The sequence below is a fragment of the Elaeis guineensis genome, chromosome 2 (assembly GCF_000442705.2).
Source record: "Elaeis guineensis isolate ETL-2024a chromosome 2, EG11, whole genome shotgun sequence".
In the NCBI taxonomy this organism is placed as follows: domain Eukaryota; kingdom Viridiplantae; phylum Streptophyta; class Magnoliopsida; order Arecales; family Arecaceae; genus Elaeis; species Elaeis guineensis.
Genome location: NC_025994.2, coordinates 20,854,904 through 20,872,459, shown reverse-complemented (window position 1 = coordinate 20,872,459; position 17,556 = coordinate 20,854,904). Strand labels below are relative to the sequence as shown.

At 47.0% G+C, this 17,556-nt stretch overlaps 1 pseudogene; it reads left to right on the top strand.

Moving 5' to 3' along the window:
* Positions 1 to 452: 452 nt before the first annotated feature.
* LOC140855233 (uncharacterized) lies at positions 453 to 3,479 on the top strand (annotated as a pseudogene).
* The last annotated feature ends 14,077 nt before the right edge of the window (positions 3,480 to 17,556 follow it).

Below are 17,556 nucleotides of genomic sequence, written 5' to 3'. Positions count from 1 at the left end.
TCTCTGGTGAAAATTTATCCCGCCTAAATCTGTATTGAAAATGTCAAAAGTCATCATGTGATCAATTGAAATCCAGCTGGGATTTAATTACATATCCAGCTGGAAAATGAAGCCTCAAGTTCTTCATACCCAAGCAAATGACTGTTGTGGCTTGATTAATAACAACTTCAGGAATCTGCTTTTCTTTATTGCCACTGAAAGCCGGTGTTCATAGCCAATATGGTATTTAAATAGAAGGAAGTGGAATCAAAGGTTGCTAGAAGTTCTGGGTTGTGGCTGGTGCACATTTGAGGGTTCAATCACCATTGAAACTCCTTCAAGCTTGGGTTTTTCGACGGACCAGGTAACCTTTATATAACTTTTCTTCAGTTCCCACTCATGTTCCTGTCATTTATTCGCTATTCGCTAAACTCTTTTTTTTTTTGAATTTTTTTTTTGCTAGGTGAAAAACAATGGCATCCAGAATTGATTTTGTTGATCAAATCAATGTTGATCACAAAACTGATTGGAGGATAAAGGTTCGGATCACTCGATTGTGGGAAGTACCTGGATATGTTAATCCTATTGAAATCAATAAAGTTGAGATGGTTGTTATGGATGAAAGGGTATTTTGTTGATTGATCCTTCTTTCATTATCAGCCTTTTTTCCTTGAGATTGTCATATAATTTGGTATTCTACATTATGTCATTAGGGAGGAAAGATACATGCCACAATCAAGCGGCAGCTATTGAGCATGTTCAAATCAATCCTGAAAGAAGGTGTTGACTATGTGATGTCTAACTTTATTGTTGGATACAATAACGGCAAGTATAGAACAACAAAGCATAAGTACATGTTGAACTTTATGACAAAAACCTCTATGGTTGTATGTGCTCATGCCAACATTCCAAGAGATGGGTTTGTATTTGTTCCTTTTGCTGAAATTATTTTAGCAAAAGATGAGACATATTTTGTTGGTAAGTTTTTATGATTATTGTAGTTAAGTCTTAGAATATATGTTTATGATCTTAACAATTACTATCTCATACTTCTGCAGATGTTATTGGTGAGGTTGTTGGGAAAGGCGTTATAATTGAAAGTGGAACTGAAGGAAAAAAAACCCGAAGAATGGATATTTTGCTTGAGGACTTAGAGTATGTTGCAATAATATGGCTGACATTAATGTTTCTATCTTAAAATTAATTTTTATTGATTGTCTGATTTTTTGAAAAAATAACATTCAAAACAATATTATTTCAGGAAGAACAAAATATCCTGTACTTTATGGGGTGAATTTGCGGATAAAATGCATTCCTATATGTTGGAGGAAATACCAGGGCCCATAATTATTATTTTACAGTTATGTCGTGTTAAAATATTTAAAGGTATAATATTCTTTTCTATAATAAACTAAATAATCATACTTTACTAATACAAGTCAAATAAATGTTTCTTGACTCAAAATATAATTTTTTTTCTTAATTATGGTTTGTTAATTGCAGATGAGGTTAAGATATCGAATGCTTATTTTGGGACAAAATTGATGATCAATCCAGATGTTGCGGTTGCTATTGAGTTTAGAAACAAGTAATTACTGCATCTTATTTCCAAATAATTACATCAAGGAAAAAATATGAGTTTAGAAACATATTAAGATATGCATTATATCTTTTCACATGTAGACTTTTCAATGGAGAAGAGTCTTATTCTCAGAAGATTAGCCAAATATCAAGCCAATCAACTTATTCAATCATGGATGATTTTCTATATCAGACTGAAAGAAAGACCATTGATGAAATTATTGAGTCTGTTGAGGTATGTTTTTACTGATAAATTAGGTGTTACATCTATTTTGGAAATAGAAAGCTTTCTCAATAAATCTATTTACATACCTCTTTTTACATATCTCTTTTTTCCAACTAGATGACTACAACCATCTTTCTCTTTTGAATTTGCTACAACCATCTTCGTTTTTTGAATTTCAAAAAATCTGCATATCAAGAAAGCAAACGTTTAAATTCAACTGTACTTTAACTCAATATCTCCACTCTCTTTTGAAATCGCATCAAATGCATCCTCTAGAAGGTGGCTTTCTTTGTGGCAAAGGCAATAATGAGCTAAAAGTGCTTAAAATAATCAAAGAGGCTAAATTGTCCAGACTATCTTTTGTAACTCCAAAAGTCAAGTATCGGTCCAGCAACAATTAGCCCTCTAAGGATGCTTCCTCTATATATGTTGGAAAAACTGTGCTTTAAAGAAATATACTGATGAACAAGAAACATCTAATCATAGACTGAGCTACTGTTTTAATAACTCTTTGCTTTCATGTAATGGATAACTATTGCTGTCGATTTTTCTTTTTTTGCATACTTAACAACAAATAAATATACTTTGGGAGTTTTATTCTTCTACAGCCTTGCACATGTGTCACCTTTGGCAACGATAATGGCAATAGATACAAAGTTTGGCTGGTATTACAATTCCTGTAGAAGATGCCCCAAAAAATTGGAACAAGCTGGTGGAAGGTTTTTTTGCGAGAAGTGTGATAAGTTTTATCCCTCTGGTGTCGCAAAGTAAGATGCTTCTTCATGTGTTAATCTATTATACATATATAACTTTTATTCATATTATGTTTTATGTAAAATCTTATGTTGTAGGTTCAAAGTTCAAGTGAAAGTGGGTGATGAGACTGGCACCACTTCATTTCTAATATTTGATCGTGAAGCTGTGCAATTTCTAGGAAAGACTGCTTCTGAAATTAGAGATAGGATAGTAGAGGTAATATTTACTGCCTATTTTTGCACCAGCTTAATATACATCTATTCAATGAATCTTGAAATTGCCATAAATATGTAATGATTTTTTCTTACCTACATGCTATTTAGGATGGACTTGATGACACTTATCCTTCAGAGCTAAATGAAATGCTGGAAAAAAAATTATTGTTCAAGATTCAGATTAAGCAATCTAACATTGAGATGAAGGATCGTTGGCAAATTTATCCAGTTGTCAAGATAATAGATAATCTGGAATTGATTGACAGATTCATTGCAACTTCTCAGCCTGAACAGGTTTTGACTTTGACACATCATAAATTAGTTCTCCTAATATGGATTAGACCATAAATTTTACTAATTAACATGAGAATTGTAGGACTATGGTGAACAACTGATAGAAAACTTAGATGTTACATCCAACAAAGTTGCTGATAATCTGAAGGTGATGAATCCTTTAACCTTACAGCTTATTGTCATAAAACTTGCTTTATCTTTTTTTTTTTAATTTAATTATTTTATATTAATCAAATGAGTGAAGTGAATCCTATCGTCATTATCAACAGGAGTCGGTTTCATCCGAAACAGAAGTGACATCTCCAAATAAGATATCGATGAAGCATCTGTCTACTGAAAGTGTAAATGAAAGCATCGGTGATGAAGATCTATCTGCACAACTCTCAAGCAACAAAAAAATGAAGAAAATCAAGCAAGAGAAGGAATAATGTTGGAAATATTTTATTTTCTCTAGCTCTATTATCAAAATATGTGCAAAATCATAGGTGTTTCTGTTGGAATTTTCTTGAATATTTGATGTTTTTGAATATTTTAAGACAACTAATGATTATTAAGCATGTTTATGGTTAAAAGAATAGGTATTTTATTTTGAGTAAGCTCATATGAGCATCTATTGCATATTTATGGTATGCTTCATATTATCAAATAATTGTTACAGGACACAAGTTCAAAAGCTCTAATTATTGTGATCAACTGAATTATGCACTTGCTACCAGGCACATTAACCAGTAATAGTAGTAAGTTTCAATTATCTCCAAAAGCAAATTAATGGTACCATAAAGTATATTAAACAGAAAGCATAAAAAGAAGAATAATTTATCCAATTGTCAAGATAATAGATAATCTGGAACTGAAAATTTATTGATTGCAACTTCTTAGCCTGAACATGTTTTGACTTTGACACATCATAAATTAGTTCTCCTAATATGGATTAGACCATAAATTTTACTAATTAACATGAGAATTGTAGGACTATGGTGAACAACTGATAGAAAACTTAGATGTTACATCTAACAAAGTTGCTGATAATCTGAAGGTGATGAATCCTTTAACCTTACAGCTTATTGTCATAAAACTTGCTTTATCTTTTTTTTTTAATTTAATTATTTTTTATTAATCAAACGAGTGAAGTGAAACCTATCGTCATTATCAACAGGAGTCGATTTCATCCGAAACAGAAGTGACATCTCCAAATAAGATTTCGATCTGAAAGAGTAAATGAAAGCATCGGTGATGAAGATCTATCTGCACAACTCTCAAGCAAAAAAAAATGAAGAAAATCAATTATTGCGATCAACTTAATTATGCACTTGCTATCAGGCACATTAACCAGTAATAGTAGTAAGTTTCAATTATCTCCAAAAACAAATTAATGGTACCATAAAGTATATTAAACATAAAGCAGAAAAAGAAGAATAATGTTCTCTTGATTCAAAATTTGAATGACTATTTGCTGATTCATCTGACAGTCATGCTAGAACTTCAAACATCATTAGGAAAAAAGATAAAGCTCAAAGAATGGTTAGAAAGCACTTAAAATAGGTTAAAAACTAGCCGTTGCGGAACAATCCCGTCACAGGGGTCGACTCATACCTGGGGTCGACTCATGGGTCGATCTCTGTGGAAAAACACCAGAAAATCAAAAGGAAGCAAGGTTCTGTAAAATTTGCTCAAAACCCGCAAAGGTCGACTCATGGGTCGACTCATGCCTTGGAGGTCGACTCACGAGAAGTTGCAAGTTTGTGCCATCCAAAAATTCAGCGTGCCAATCATCTCATATGCCATGAGTCGACTCATGGGTCGACTCATATTTTTCAAACATGCATATCTTTTAAAATATAAGTTCAAAAATAATAAAATTTTCATCAATTGATCACAAATCTTTTATTCTATCATTTGATACTTTCAAATCAGGGTTCGATAAAATTATGATTTTACTCCTGAAAAGCAATAAGTCTTTTTCAAGCGAAAAATCATTAGTACCTCTTCAAATGCTTTGTAATCATCAAAATCAATCCAAGGAGCAACAATTTAGTAATTTAAAATATTTTTTTAATTTTAATTATAATTTTTATTCTTATTTCTTAAATTTAAAAATTATAAACTTTGTTCTTCAATTACAATTATAATTTCTATTTTTTTTCATTTCTTGATGTTTTTATAAAATTTTTTTAGGATATTTTTAATTTTTTTTTGATTTTTTTAAATAAATTAATTTAAATTTGAAAAAATAATTTGAAAAAATATTTTATTTCAATTAATCTTTAATTTTTTTTTTAAAAAATTTTAATTTATAATTCTTATTTTTTTTGATTTTTTAAAAATTTTTATTTTTTAATGCTACATTTTATTTTTTAAATTCTTTTTTTAATTTTTTTGACAGGCATTTGAAATGATGTTTTTCAATTAAATTTCAATTTTTTATTTCTTTCCATTTTCTTTCTCTTTTTTTTCATTTTCTATGATATATATTTTTTTAAATTTCTTAAGATTTTTTTCCACATTTTTTAAAAATAATTTGAAAAAAAAATCTAAATTTATTTTTTTTGGAATTACAAATTCAAATCTTTATATTCTAAATTTCAATCAAAATTAAAATTTTAATTTATTTATTAATTTCAAATTTTAATTTAAAAAATTTTCCATTAATTCTTGAATTTTTCCCTTTTATTTTTGGTGAGAAAAATTGAAAACGGCATTTTGAATAGCATTTTTAAAAAAACCGTTTTGAATGACATTTTTAAAAACGCCATTCAAAATGGCATTTTTAAAGACGCCATTTCAATTGGCGTTTCTTTTTTTTTTTTTTTTTAGGGACGATGCCATCGTGGAAAATAGGGTGACGTGGTGGGGGGAAAAAATGCCATTCAAAATGGCGTTTTTCCTTTTTGCATTAGTTTGGTAAAAAAGTTTGGTTTTGAATTATTTTGGTATTTAAGTTTTTTTTTGTATTATTCTGGAAAAGAGCTCGAATTTTCTATATAGATATATTCTCCCTCTACTTGGAACTCCGTTGTGAAAGCACACCAACCCATGCAACTAATAATAGCAGCACTTGATTTTTCATGCAAGAATAAGCTTCTTTGTGCACACCAACCCATGCTACTCTTCATCTCCTTCACATCAATTCAGACTCCTCCATTGATACGTAACCATACTCTTAATTGCCATAATATATGCTCATCTATATCTCTCCTGTCCATTTATTATCGCAAAATTTAATGTTCACCATTTTTGGAATTATAACTTTTTTTGGTTAATACTAACCATCAGCTACTTATTTTAATTGAATTAATGGTACAATATAATTTCAATGTCAGAAACTATTGTGATAGTAAATGGACAGTTTTAAGATTCCAATATATTCTTCCTCTACTTGGGACTCCGTTGTGAAAGCACACCAACCCATGCAACTAATAATAGCAGCACTTGGTTTTTCATGCAAGAATAAGCTTCTTTGTGCACACCAACCCATGCAACTCTTCATCTCCTTCACATCAATTCAGACTCCTCCATTGATACGTAACCATACTCTTAATTGTCATAATATATGCTCATCTATATCTATCCTGTCCATTTATTATCGCAAAATTTAATGTTCACCGTTTTTGGAATTATAACTTTTTTTGGTTAATACTAACCATCAGCTACTTATTTTAATTGAATTAATGGTACAATATAATTTCAATATCAGAAACTATTGTGATAGTAAATGGACAGTTTTAAGATTCCAATGAGATGGTCATAAGGTCACACGTTAATATGCTTCTATTGTTTCTATTTTAGCAGCCTAATAACTATCATGTTTATAAACATTAAAAGCAAGACTCTTCATCTTCACCTTCACCTTTAGCAATTAGTTGACATTTAAAACATACCACTCAACGTATTGTGTCTTTTCTTCTTTGATGCTTCATTTCTATTTGTTGGGTATAAAATACCCACAGCCGAAGTCCTCAGTGGAATCGACTACACGACAACTCCGCCCGGACTCCTACGGGAGCCGGGCTCCGTCACCAAGAACTCCAACAGCTTCAGCCGCAAGCAAACTCCGTCCGGACTCCTACGGGAGCCGGACTCCGCCGCCGACATCGACTACAGGACGACTCCGCCCGGACTCCTACGGGAGCCGGGCTCCGCCGCCGACATCGACTACAGGATGACTCCGCCCGGACTCCTACGGGAGCCGGGCTCCGCCGCCGACATCGACTACAGGACAACTCCGCCCGGACTCCTACGGGAGCCGGGCTCCGCCGCCGACATCGACTACAGGACGACTCCGCCCGGACTCCTACGGGAGCCGGGCTCCGCCGCCGACATCGACTACAGGACAACTCCGCCCGGACTCCTACGGGAATCGGGCTCCGCCGCAGACATCGATTACAGGACAACTCCACCCGGACTCCTACGGGAGCCGGGCTCCGCCACCGACATCGACTACAGGACAACTCCGCCCGGACTCCTACGGGAGCCGGGCTCCACCGCCGACATCGACTACAGGACAACTCCCCCGGACTCCTACGGGAGCCGGGCTCCGCCGCCGACATCGACTACAGGACAACTCCGCCCGGACTCCTACGGGAGCCGGGCTCCACCGCCGACATCGACTACAGGACAGCTCCGTCCGGACTCCTACGGGAGCCGGGCTCCGTCCTCAGCATCAACTGCTGGTAGGCCTCGTCCGGACTCCTACGGGAGCCGGACCTCCCCTCTGACTTCAATTGCAGGGAGGCTTCGCCCGTACTCTTATGGGAGCCGGGCTTCATCCTCGACGCCAACAACTGCAGCCGCAAGCAGACTCCGCCCGGACTCCTACGGGAGCCGGGCTCCGTCCTCAACAACGACTGCTGGTAAGCCCCGTCCGGACTCCTACGGGAGTCGAACTTCGCCTTTAACTTTAATTGCAGGAAGATCACCCCGGACTCCTGTGGGAGCCGGGCTTCGTCCTCGGCTCCAACGGCTGCAGACAAATTTAGTCCGGACTCCTACGGGAGCCGGACTCCGACCGCTGCCGAACTTCAGCCGATGGATCTGCACCCCCTGGCAAGCCACCATAATGGCCACGATCCTGCTCCACTTCCTGTGGCGGATTCCGCGCAGCTCCATCACTCCCTGACAGGCCGCAGTAACCATCACAGCTCTGCTCCACTTCCTGTGCGGATTCCGACAGCTCCACTACCCCCTGGCAGGCCACAATAACGCCACGAACCTGCTCCACCTCCTGCGATGGATACCGGACGATTCTCCCATCCGCTGGCAAGTCACGACAACGGACGCTGCTCCACTCCTCGCAATTGATTCCACGTGGCGAGCTACGGTGATAGCCACGATTCCGCTCCACTACCCTTCGCAATAAATTCCCCTGACTATGGCGGCCCACGACCAGACGGTTACAAACGTCGCCATCAATCCGTTACCTCCTCCGCCTATAAAAAGGGGATCCAGATACGTTATTCTCTAAGCTCATTCCTTATCTCAAAACTCTGCTAAATTCTTCGTTCGAGCACTCCATTCTTGTTGAGGCAGAGAACTGACTTGAGCATCGGAGGGTCTTGCCGGAGCAACCCCACCTTCGATTTAGACTTCCTTTGCAGGTCCCGCGGCGACCGCGGCTTCCCCGACTCCAGCTTCTCCGGCGCAAGCAGATTTTTGCACCAACAGGATTGGCGCTAGAGGAAGGGCTGAACCTTCGCAGTACCCTTGTTCTTGAAGGAGTGTTCAACGGAGCCACCTCCGATCGTCTCTCCGACACCCACTCCTTATTTTCCCCTGCGGGATCCACTCTCGATGCCTCCATGCAAGGCATCCACACGACGGTCCACGGCCTCCGTGGCCAGATCTCAGGCTCCGCCTCCCCTCCTGTTTCCCAGCCTCCTCCTCCTCCGGCGACGGCGATCGGCGCGGAGCAATTCGACTTGCTGGCACAACAGGTCAGAGGCCTCGTCGAAGCTGTACAAGCAATGCAGCAGCAGCAACCGCAGGCGTCGGCGCATCCGGAAGGGGCATCTCTGGAATGCCAGAACCCGGCGGCGGGGTGGGCCACCTGGGCCAGCCGCCCCATCCTTCCCGGAAAAACAAATCCGAGGGTAAAGAGCCCTCAATCGGATCACGACTCCACCCTGGAAGATCCCTGCCCCCGTTTTGCCAAAGGACCCTCGAGACTCGAAGTCGAGAGGATTTCCTGGACCGGAGGCTCCAGGAGATGAACCGGCGGATTGAAGAACTCCGCCACGCGCCCCCCGCTTATGGTGAAGATATTTGCACTGACCCTCCCTTCTCCCAAATGATCATGCAGGAACCGATCCCGCCAAACTTCAAGCTTCCCCAGTTCGAAAGCTACGACGGGACTTCGGACCGGTTGATCATCTGGAGGCCTTCTGGATGATGATGCTGCTTCACGGCGCTCCTGACGCCATCTTATACCGGGCTTTTCCGTCTACTTTGAAGGGAGCAGCGAGGAACTGGTACTCGCTTTGAAGCCGGGTACCATCTTTTCCTTCGATCAAATGAGCCACCAATTTGTGGCCCATTTTGTCAGTAGCCGGCATCCCCGGAAGGGTTCGGAGTCCCTCATCAACATCAAGCAGAGGGAAGGGGAGTCCATACGGGCCTACGTCAACCGCTTTAACATCGCGGCGTTGGAGGTCCGGAACTTGGACCAATCGGTTGCCATGGCCGCCCTGAAAGGTGGCCTTCAGAAGAATGATCTTTTATACTCCCTGGAGAAGAAGTATCCCAGGGATTTTGCCATTTATTGGCTCGGGCTGAAGGATACGCCCGAGCGGAAGAAGCCTTCAAAATGAAGGACGAAGAGACAGCAAGGGAGCGTCAAGCGGGAGATTCGAATAAGCCCGCAGTTGAGAAAAGGCCAAAGGAAGCCCGGCCGCGTTCCGATCCCCTCCTGGACATAAGCGCGCCCATACTCCACCCCGGGCACGCAGGCAGAGAAGCCCGGACCGAGGGGTTTGGCAGGGCTCCCCGCAGGGAGATTTCGCAACTACGCCCCCCTCAACGCCTCGAAGGCCCAGGTATTAATGGAGGTCAGGGAGCAGCTCCCTAGGCCGGAGAGGATGCGCACACATCCCGGGAAGCGCAATCCCAACAAGTTCTGCCTCTACCACCGCGACCACGGCCACGACACCGAAGAATGCATCCAGCTCCAGGATGAGATCGAGGAGCTCATTCGGCGAGGTCGACTCGACAGATTCATCCACCGCAGGCCTGAGGGTAGAGGAGACCGGCCAAGAGCCCTCCCACAGCCTGAACCACAGAAAAGGGAGGAGCAACCCGGGACCGACCTCCCATCGGGACCATCGACTCCATCACCGAAGGGCCTCAAGGAGGAGCGGGAAAACTGTAAATGTATCACTTACGATTTCACCTTGAATCTACTTTTCTTTCTACCTAACGTGCCCTTCCCACCTGGCGTGGATGTATTATGACTGGATATGATCCCTCCAAAAACACAGCCATGTCAGGAACAGGAGGAGAACCTCGTCCTGACATGAGCAAAGTCAAAGGCCCGGTTCTTTTAGACCGGATGGGGGGAGAGGCCTTACAACGCCCTAATGTGCCCCCACAGCCATGTCAGGAACAGGAGGAGAACCTCGTCCTGACATGAGCAAAGTCAAAGGCCCGGTTCTTTTAGATCGGATGGGGGGAGAGGCCTTACAACGTCCTAATGTGCCCCCACAGCCATGTCAGGAACAGGAGGAGAACCTCGTCCTGACATGAGCAAAGTCGAAGGTCCGGTTCTTTTAGACCGGATGGGGGGAGAGGCCTTACAGCGCCCAAATGTGCCCCCACAGCCATGTCAGGAACAGGAGGAGAACCTCGTCCTGACATGAGCAAAGTCGAAGGCCCGATTCTTTTAGATCGGATGGGGGGAGAGGCCTCACAGTGCCCTAACGCGCCCCCGCAACCAGGCTGGTAACGAGAGGAGAACCTCACACCGACTCGAGCAAAATGGAAGGCCCGGACTACCACGGGAGTCGGGTTCGCCTACGAGGAAGACTTCACCCGGACTCCTACGGGAGCCGGGTTCCGCCTACAAGGAAGACTCCACCCGGACTCCTACGGGAGCCGGTTCCGCCTACAAGGAAGACTTCGCCCGGACTCCTACGGGAGCCGGGTTCCGCCTACAAGGAAGACTTCGCCCGGACTCCTACGGGAGCCGGGTTCCGCCTATAAGGAAGACTTCACCCGGACTCCTACGGGAGCCGGGTTCCGCCTACGAGGAAGACTTCACCCGGACTCCTACGGGAGCCGGGTTCCGCCTACAAGGAAGACTCCACCCGGACTCCTACGGGAGCTGGGTTCCGCCTACAAGGAAGACTTTGCCCGGACTCCTACGGGAGCTGGGTTCCACCTACAAGGAAGACTTCACCCGGACTCCTACGGGAGCCGGGTTCCGCCTACAAGGAAGACTTCACCCGGACTCCTACGGGAGCCAGGTTCCGCCTACAAGGAAGACTTCGCCCGGACTCCTACGGGAGCCGGATTCGCTACAAGGAAGACTTCACCCGGACTCCTACGGGAGCTGGGTTCCGCCTACAAGGAAGACTTCATCCGGACTCCTATGGGAGTCGGGTTCCGCCTACAAGGAAGACTTCACCCGGACTCCTACGGGAGCCAGGCTCATCCACGACTTCTGCAGCAGGGGTTAATGGTGGCGAAACCCGGCCGCCTAACAAGATCGGATGAAGAGAAAAAGCCCTCCCTCCCCGACGACGTCTACATCAGACAAGTCAAACGACAAGAAAGGTTCAGCAGACAACAATATCAGTGCAACGCGTGGGCGAGGTAACACAAAATGCTCTTTTTATTCTATTTTCGATACACACACTACAAGGCCAGGACGGCCAATGAAAGAAGGGCAAAACGACAAAAAGGAAGTAACTACATGATAAGACATAAAGACAAAAGAGCTCTAAGGAGGCCCTGCTCCCTCCGACCTAGAGTTATCTACTCCATCCCTCAACCAGGACTGCCTCAAATTCTCTATTTCTCCTTCTAGCTCTTCCCTCTTCTGCAGCGCGTCCTGGACCGTCCGACGGAGTCGCTGGCTCTCGACCTCCGCCTCTCGATGTCTCTTCCTCAAAACTTCAAACTCCGCCTCCGCGTCCGCGATGGCCCGCCGCTCAAGTGCCAATTGGATCTTCACTTATTGCAGCTCGGCTGTCTTCTTCCCAGGAAGACAGAGATCTCCTCGACAGTGCCTCTCAGGGCTTGAAGCTCTTCAGAATCTTGGGCGGAAGTAAGCTGCGCCCTGTTAGCCAGCTGCCTCTGAAGACGAATAACTTCATCGGCCGCCGTCCGGAATCTCCCTTTATACTCTTCCACCTGCCTACGCCAGCTAGCCCGCTGCACGTCGTGGCTCATCTCGGCATCTTGAAGCTGCTTCTGAAGGTCGGAAACCTTCTGCGACCACTTCTGTCCATCATCAACCCGGGCTAAGAGCCGGGATGAGTTTCCTTCCAGCTGGCCGATCTTCCTCTTCGCAGCTGACAGTTCCACCTTAAGGGCGCTGATCCTGGCTTCTTGAGCCCAAATTCGATCGCTGGTGCTCTTCTTGCATTCCTCGAGCTCCTTTGTGAAGTTCGCCTTCCTCCGGCTGTAATCCATGATCGCCTTCACATGGAGACTCCGAAAGTGGGCGGCCTCAGCGGCGGCTTCAGAATGGCCTTCTCTTGATTTGCGGAGCTCGCCTTCCGTCTTCTTTAACTTCTTCGTCAGGTGAAGGATCTCCTTTTTCAACCGCTGGATTGTCGATTTCAGCGGGACCCCCAGGGGCAAGGGGAGTGCTTCAGCAGGGCACTGCCATCGGAAGGTGAAAGCATCAAAGAACGGCTCATTGCAAGGAGAAAAGCAGAAAGAAGGAGGGGGGGGAAGGAGAAGCCATCCACAACAAGAAATTCAACTTTATTGATTGAATAATTTTGAAGACAAACAGAAACGAAATATGGTGACAAAATAAGGGCACAAGATCAGAGGTCTCAGACCTCAGAGGCGGGAGGTGGAGAACTCGGCGCGAGGGTGCGATCGCAGTGGCGGCGGACGAGGGGCCGGCCTCGTCTTCAGACTCCTCAAGAAAGCCGAGGTCGAGTTCGGGAAATTTGCTGGCCACCTTCTCTTGGCAGAGCTCGAACCCCTTGGTGAACGCCTCCTGGCCGAACTGGACATTCAGGTCCCTCATCTCCGCGGAGGCCTTGAATTCCTCCACCGCAAGGGCCCTGGCCTCCGAGATCAGGACCAGAGTTTGCTCGACCAAATGGGCAACCTCGGCCTCCGCCTTCCTCGCCGACTCCTCCAAGATCCGCCTCTCCTCCTCCCGGGCCTGCTTCTCTCTTTCCAGGGCCTCCTGGAGGGCGGCTACTTCAGCCGACTTCGCTTGGAGGCGGGCAACCTCGGCTTGGCAGCATTCCTCCACCTGGAGGATGTCCCTCCTCATGCGGCTCACCGCCTCGATATAGGCGAAGAGCTGGTGCCCAATCTGCGAGGACGGATAAAGAATTACGGCAGAGGCCGAGTGACCATGTAAATAAAGATCTGTTTACCTCGAGGAAGGACCCCAAGGAGTCCCAAGCCCGCTGCTCAGGATCGGCGCAGTTGATCCTCCCCACGACGTCGGACAGGATGCAGCCGTCGATCAACCGCCTGATCAGGTCCCTATCGTTAAAGGGATTCTCCGATCCCTCCTCGGAGCAGACGGACTCGTCTACAGCAGCTCGGTGGCTACTCGCCCTGCGAGCCACCGATTTCTTTTCCTTCCCACGGCGGGCGCCTCCATGGGGCGAACCCCCGGAGCGGGGGCCCCAGTCGGTGGGCTCCTCGAGGAGGCCCGGGGAGCCACTGGCTCGGCATCTGAAGGAATGTCGATGGCCGGGGCCGCCTGGACGGGTGCAACCAAGCTCGTCTCCTCCGCCCTGGCCCTCTTCGCCGATCTGGAGGCCGCCGCGCCCTTTCTCTTCTGAGCTCTCATGCCCCTGGCGAGCATCCGCGTTGCTTCGGCGTCCATTGCTAAAAAAAAAAATGATGAGAAAAGAAAAAAGGAGAAGAAAGAAGAAAAAAGGAAAAAAGAAGCAACACAGATCAATCAAGAAAAAAAAAAAGAAAAGAAAGAAAGAAAGAAAAAGAAGAGAGTGGAAGGAAAAAGAGGTAAAGAGAAGAAGAAGAGGAAGGCAAGAAAAGAAAAGATAAGACAAATACTCGCTGGATCCTGGGGGCTCAGGCCGATGTTGAAAAGAAGCTGCTCCCTCAGAAGATTAGGAAGGGAAGGAGCGGGATAAGTTAGAAGCTTCTGGGCGGCCTGAAGGTCGTCCTCCCCCAAGCTGGGAGCCCGACGGACGGAATCCCTCAGAGAACCCCAAGGGGGTAGGCCCAGTTCCAAGGTCGGACAGTGGATGAAGAGTATTTTCCCTTCCAATTGTGAATCGAAGAAGGGGCGCCCTTCAGCAACCCCTTCTTACCAAACTGGGGGGAGAAGTACCATCAGTTCTTCGCCGAAGGATGGCGTTTGAAGGTATAAAAATGCCTAAACAAGGAGAGGGACGGCTGAACCTCAACTATGTGGCAGAGGGAGAGAAATCCTATCAAAAACCTAAAGAAATTCGGGGCCACGGAAGCGAGAGAGATGTCCAAGAAGCGGAAGAAGGCAGCGACAAAGGCAGGAAGCGGAAGCCGGAGTCCGGCACGGAACGCTTCCTGATACAAACAAAAGCGATCGGGAGGAGGAGTGCTGGCCCGATCAGAGGGGCCAGGTAGCTCTAGGTCGTACTCCGGAGGAACCCCATACTGAACCCTTATCAGAAGGAGTTCCTCCGAAGTCGACGAACATGGAATAACGCCCGGTGCGAAAATCGGGCGAGGCGCAGCCCCGGACGTGGGTTCGTCCACAGAGATAGGGACCTGGGGATTTGAAGCAGAAGAACTCTCGGAACTGCCGGGAGCAGAAGAGCCAGAGGACATTTTGAGTAGTTTCGAAGGGAGGATCTAAAGGACCCTAAAAAGACGGACCGAAAGGGGAACGAGAGGCCGAAGGCTAACTCGAAGGGACGCACAAAAGTAATGATGAGAGGAGAAGCCCCTAGGCGGTGAGAGGAAGGTTGGTACTAACCTATATTACTCTGAGGGACCTGGGGGACGAAAAACGGAAGGCGCCTACGGCTCGAGAAGACGCTCACTAAAGCAGGGCTCTCGAAGAGAAGACAGACACCAGCGAAAACTCAGGAATAGAGTAGGATGCCTAAAGGGGGAGGACGGGTTTAAATAGACCCTGGGATCCGGTGCCATAATGATCGCGAATCCCCAGGCCAGTCCACATCCGACACGTGTCCCACTCCCCCTGGCAGACGGCTAAAAGCGGCTGACGGTTGGCAGGATCATAATTGCATCGTACCTAGGCCAGAGTACCTGCGGGAATTTCGAAGCGTCCCCTCGTACCGCTCCAATTCGAAAAGACTCCGGCACGCGCACATTTAATGCCAAAATATCCGGAGGTGGCAGTGCGCAGGATTCGAAGGGACGGTTTCGGCTGTGCCCATCTCTCTCTGTACTTCCTTCGTTTGAAGTTCAAACTCGAAAGTAGGGGGACTGGTATTGGGTATAAAATACCCACAGCCGAAGTCCTCAGTGGAATCGACTACACGACAACTCCGCCCGGACTCCTACGGGAGCCGGGCTCCGTCACCAAGAACTCCAACAGCTTCAGCCGCAAGCAAACTCCGTCCGGACTCCTACGGGAGCCGGGCTCCGCCGCCGACATAGACTACAGGACGACTCCGCCCGGACTCCTACGGGAGCCGGGCTCCGCCGCCGACATCGACTACAGGACAACTCCGCCCGGACTCCTACAGGAGCCGGGCTCCGCCGCCGACATCGACTACAGGACGACTCCGCCCGGACTCCTACGGGAGCCGGGCTCCACCGCCGACATCGACTACAGGACGACTCCGCCCGGACTCCTATGGGAGCCGGGCTCCGCCGCCGACATCGACTACAGGACAACTCCACCCGGACTCCTACGGGAGCCGGGCTCCGCCACCGACATCGACTACAGGACAACTCCGCCCGGACTCCTACGGGAGCCGGGCTCCACCGCCGACATCGACTACAGGACAACTCTGCCCGGACTCCTACGGGAGCCGGGCTCCGCCGCCGACATCGACTACAGGACAACTCCGCCCGGACTCCTACGGGAGCCGGGCTCCGCTGCCGACATCGACTACAGGACAACTCCGCCCAGACTCCTACGGGAGCCGGGCTCCGCTGCCGACATCGACTACAGGACACTCCGCCCGGACTCCTACGGGAGCCGGGCTCCGCCGCCGACATCGACTATAGGACAGCTCCGTCCGGACTCCTACGGAAGCCGAGCTCCGTCCTCAGCATCAACCGCTGGTAGGCCTCGTCCGGACTCCTACGGGAGCCGGACCTCCCCTCTGACTTCAATTGCAGGGAGGCTTCGCTCGTACTCTTATGGGAGCCGGGCTTCATCCTCGACGCCAACAACTGCAGCCGCAAGCAGACTCCGTCCGGACTCCTACGGGAGCCGGGCTCCATCCTCAACAACGACTGCTGGTAAGCCCCGTCCGGACTCCTACGGGAGCCGGACTTCTGCCTTTAACTTTAATTACAGGAAGACCACGCCCGGACTCCTGCGGGAGCCGGGCTTCGTCCTCGGCTCCAACGGCTGCAGACAAATTTAGTCTGGACTCCTACGGGAGCCGGACTCCGACCGTTGCCGAACTTCAGCCGATGGATCTGCACCCCCTGGCAGGCCACCATAACGGCCACGATCCTGCTCCACTTCCTGTGGCGGATTCCGCACAGCTCCATCACTCCCTGACAGGCCGCAGTAACCATCACAGCTCTGCTCCACTTCCTGTGGCGGATTCCGCACAGCTCCACTACCCCCTGGCAGGCCACAATAACGGCCACGAACCTGCTCCACCTCCTGCGATGGATACCGGGTGATTCTCCCATCCGCTGGCAAGTCACGACAACGGACGCTGCTCCACTCCTCGCAACTGATTCCACGTGGCGAGCTACGGTGATAGCCACGATTCCGCTCCACTACCCTTCGCAATAAATTTTTCCTGACTATGGCGGCCCACGACCAGACGGTTACAAACGTCGCCATCAATCCGTTACCTCCTCCGCCTATAAAAAGGGAGATCCAGATACGTTATTCTCTAAGCTCATTCCTTATCTTAAAACTCTGCTAAATTCTCCGTTCGAGCACTCCATTCTTGTTGAGGCAGAGAACTGACTTGAGCGTCGGAGGGTCTTGCCGGAGCAACCCCACCTCCGGTTTAGACTTCCTTTGCAGGTCCCGACGGTGACCGCGGCTTCCCGACTCCAGCTTCTCCGGCGCAAGCAGATTTTTGCACCAACACTATTGCTCATGCTTATGACAGAGTACCTTCATAGAACTCTTTGATCAGGTAAGTCTGTTTCTTTTGTTGTATGTGTACATTCTCCTTTTTTCTCCATTCTTTTGTATTT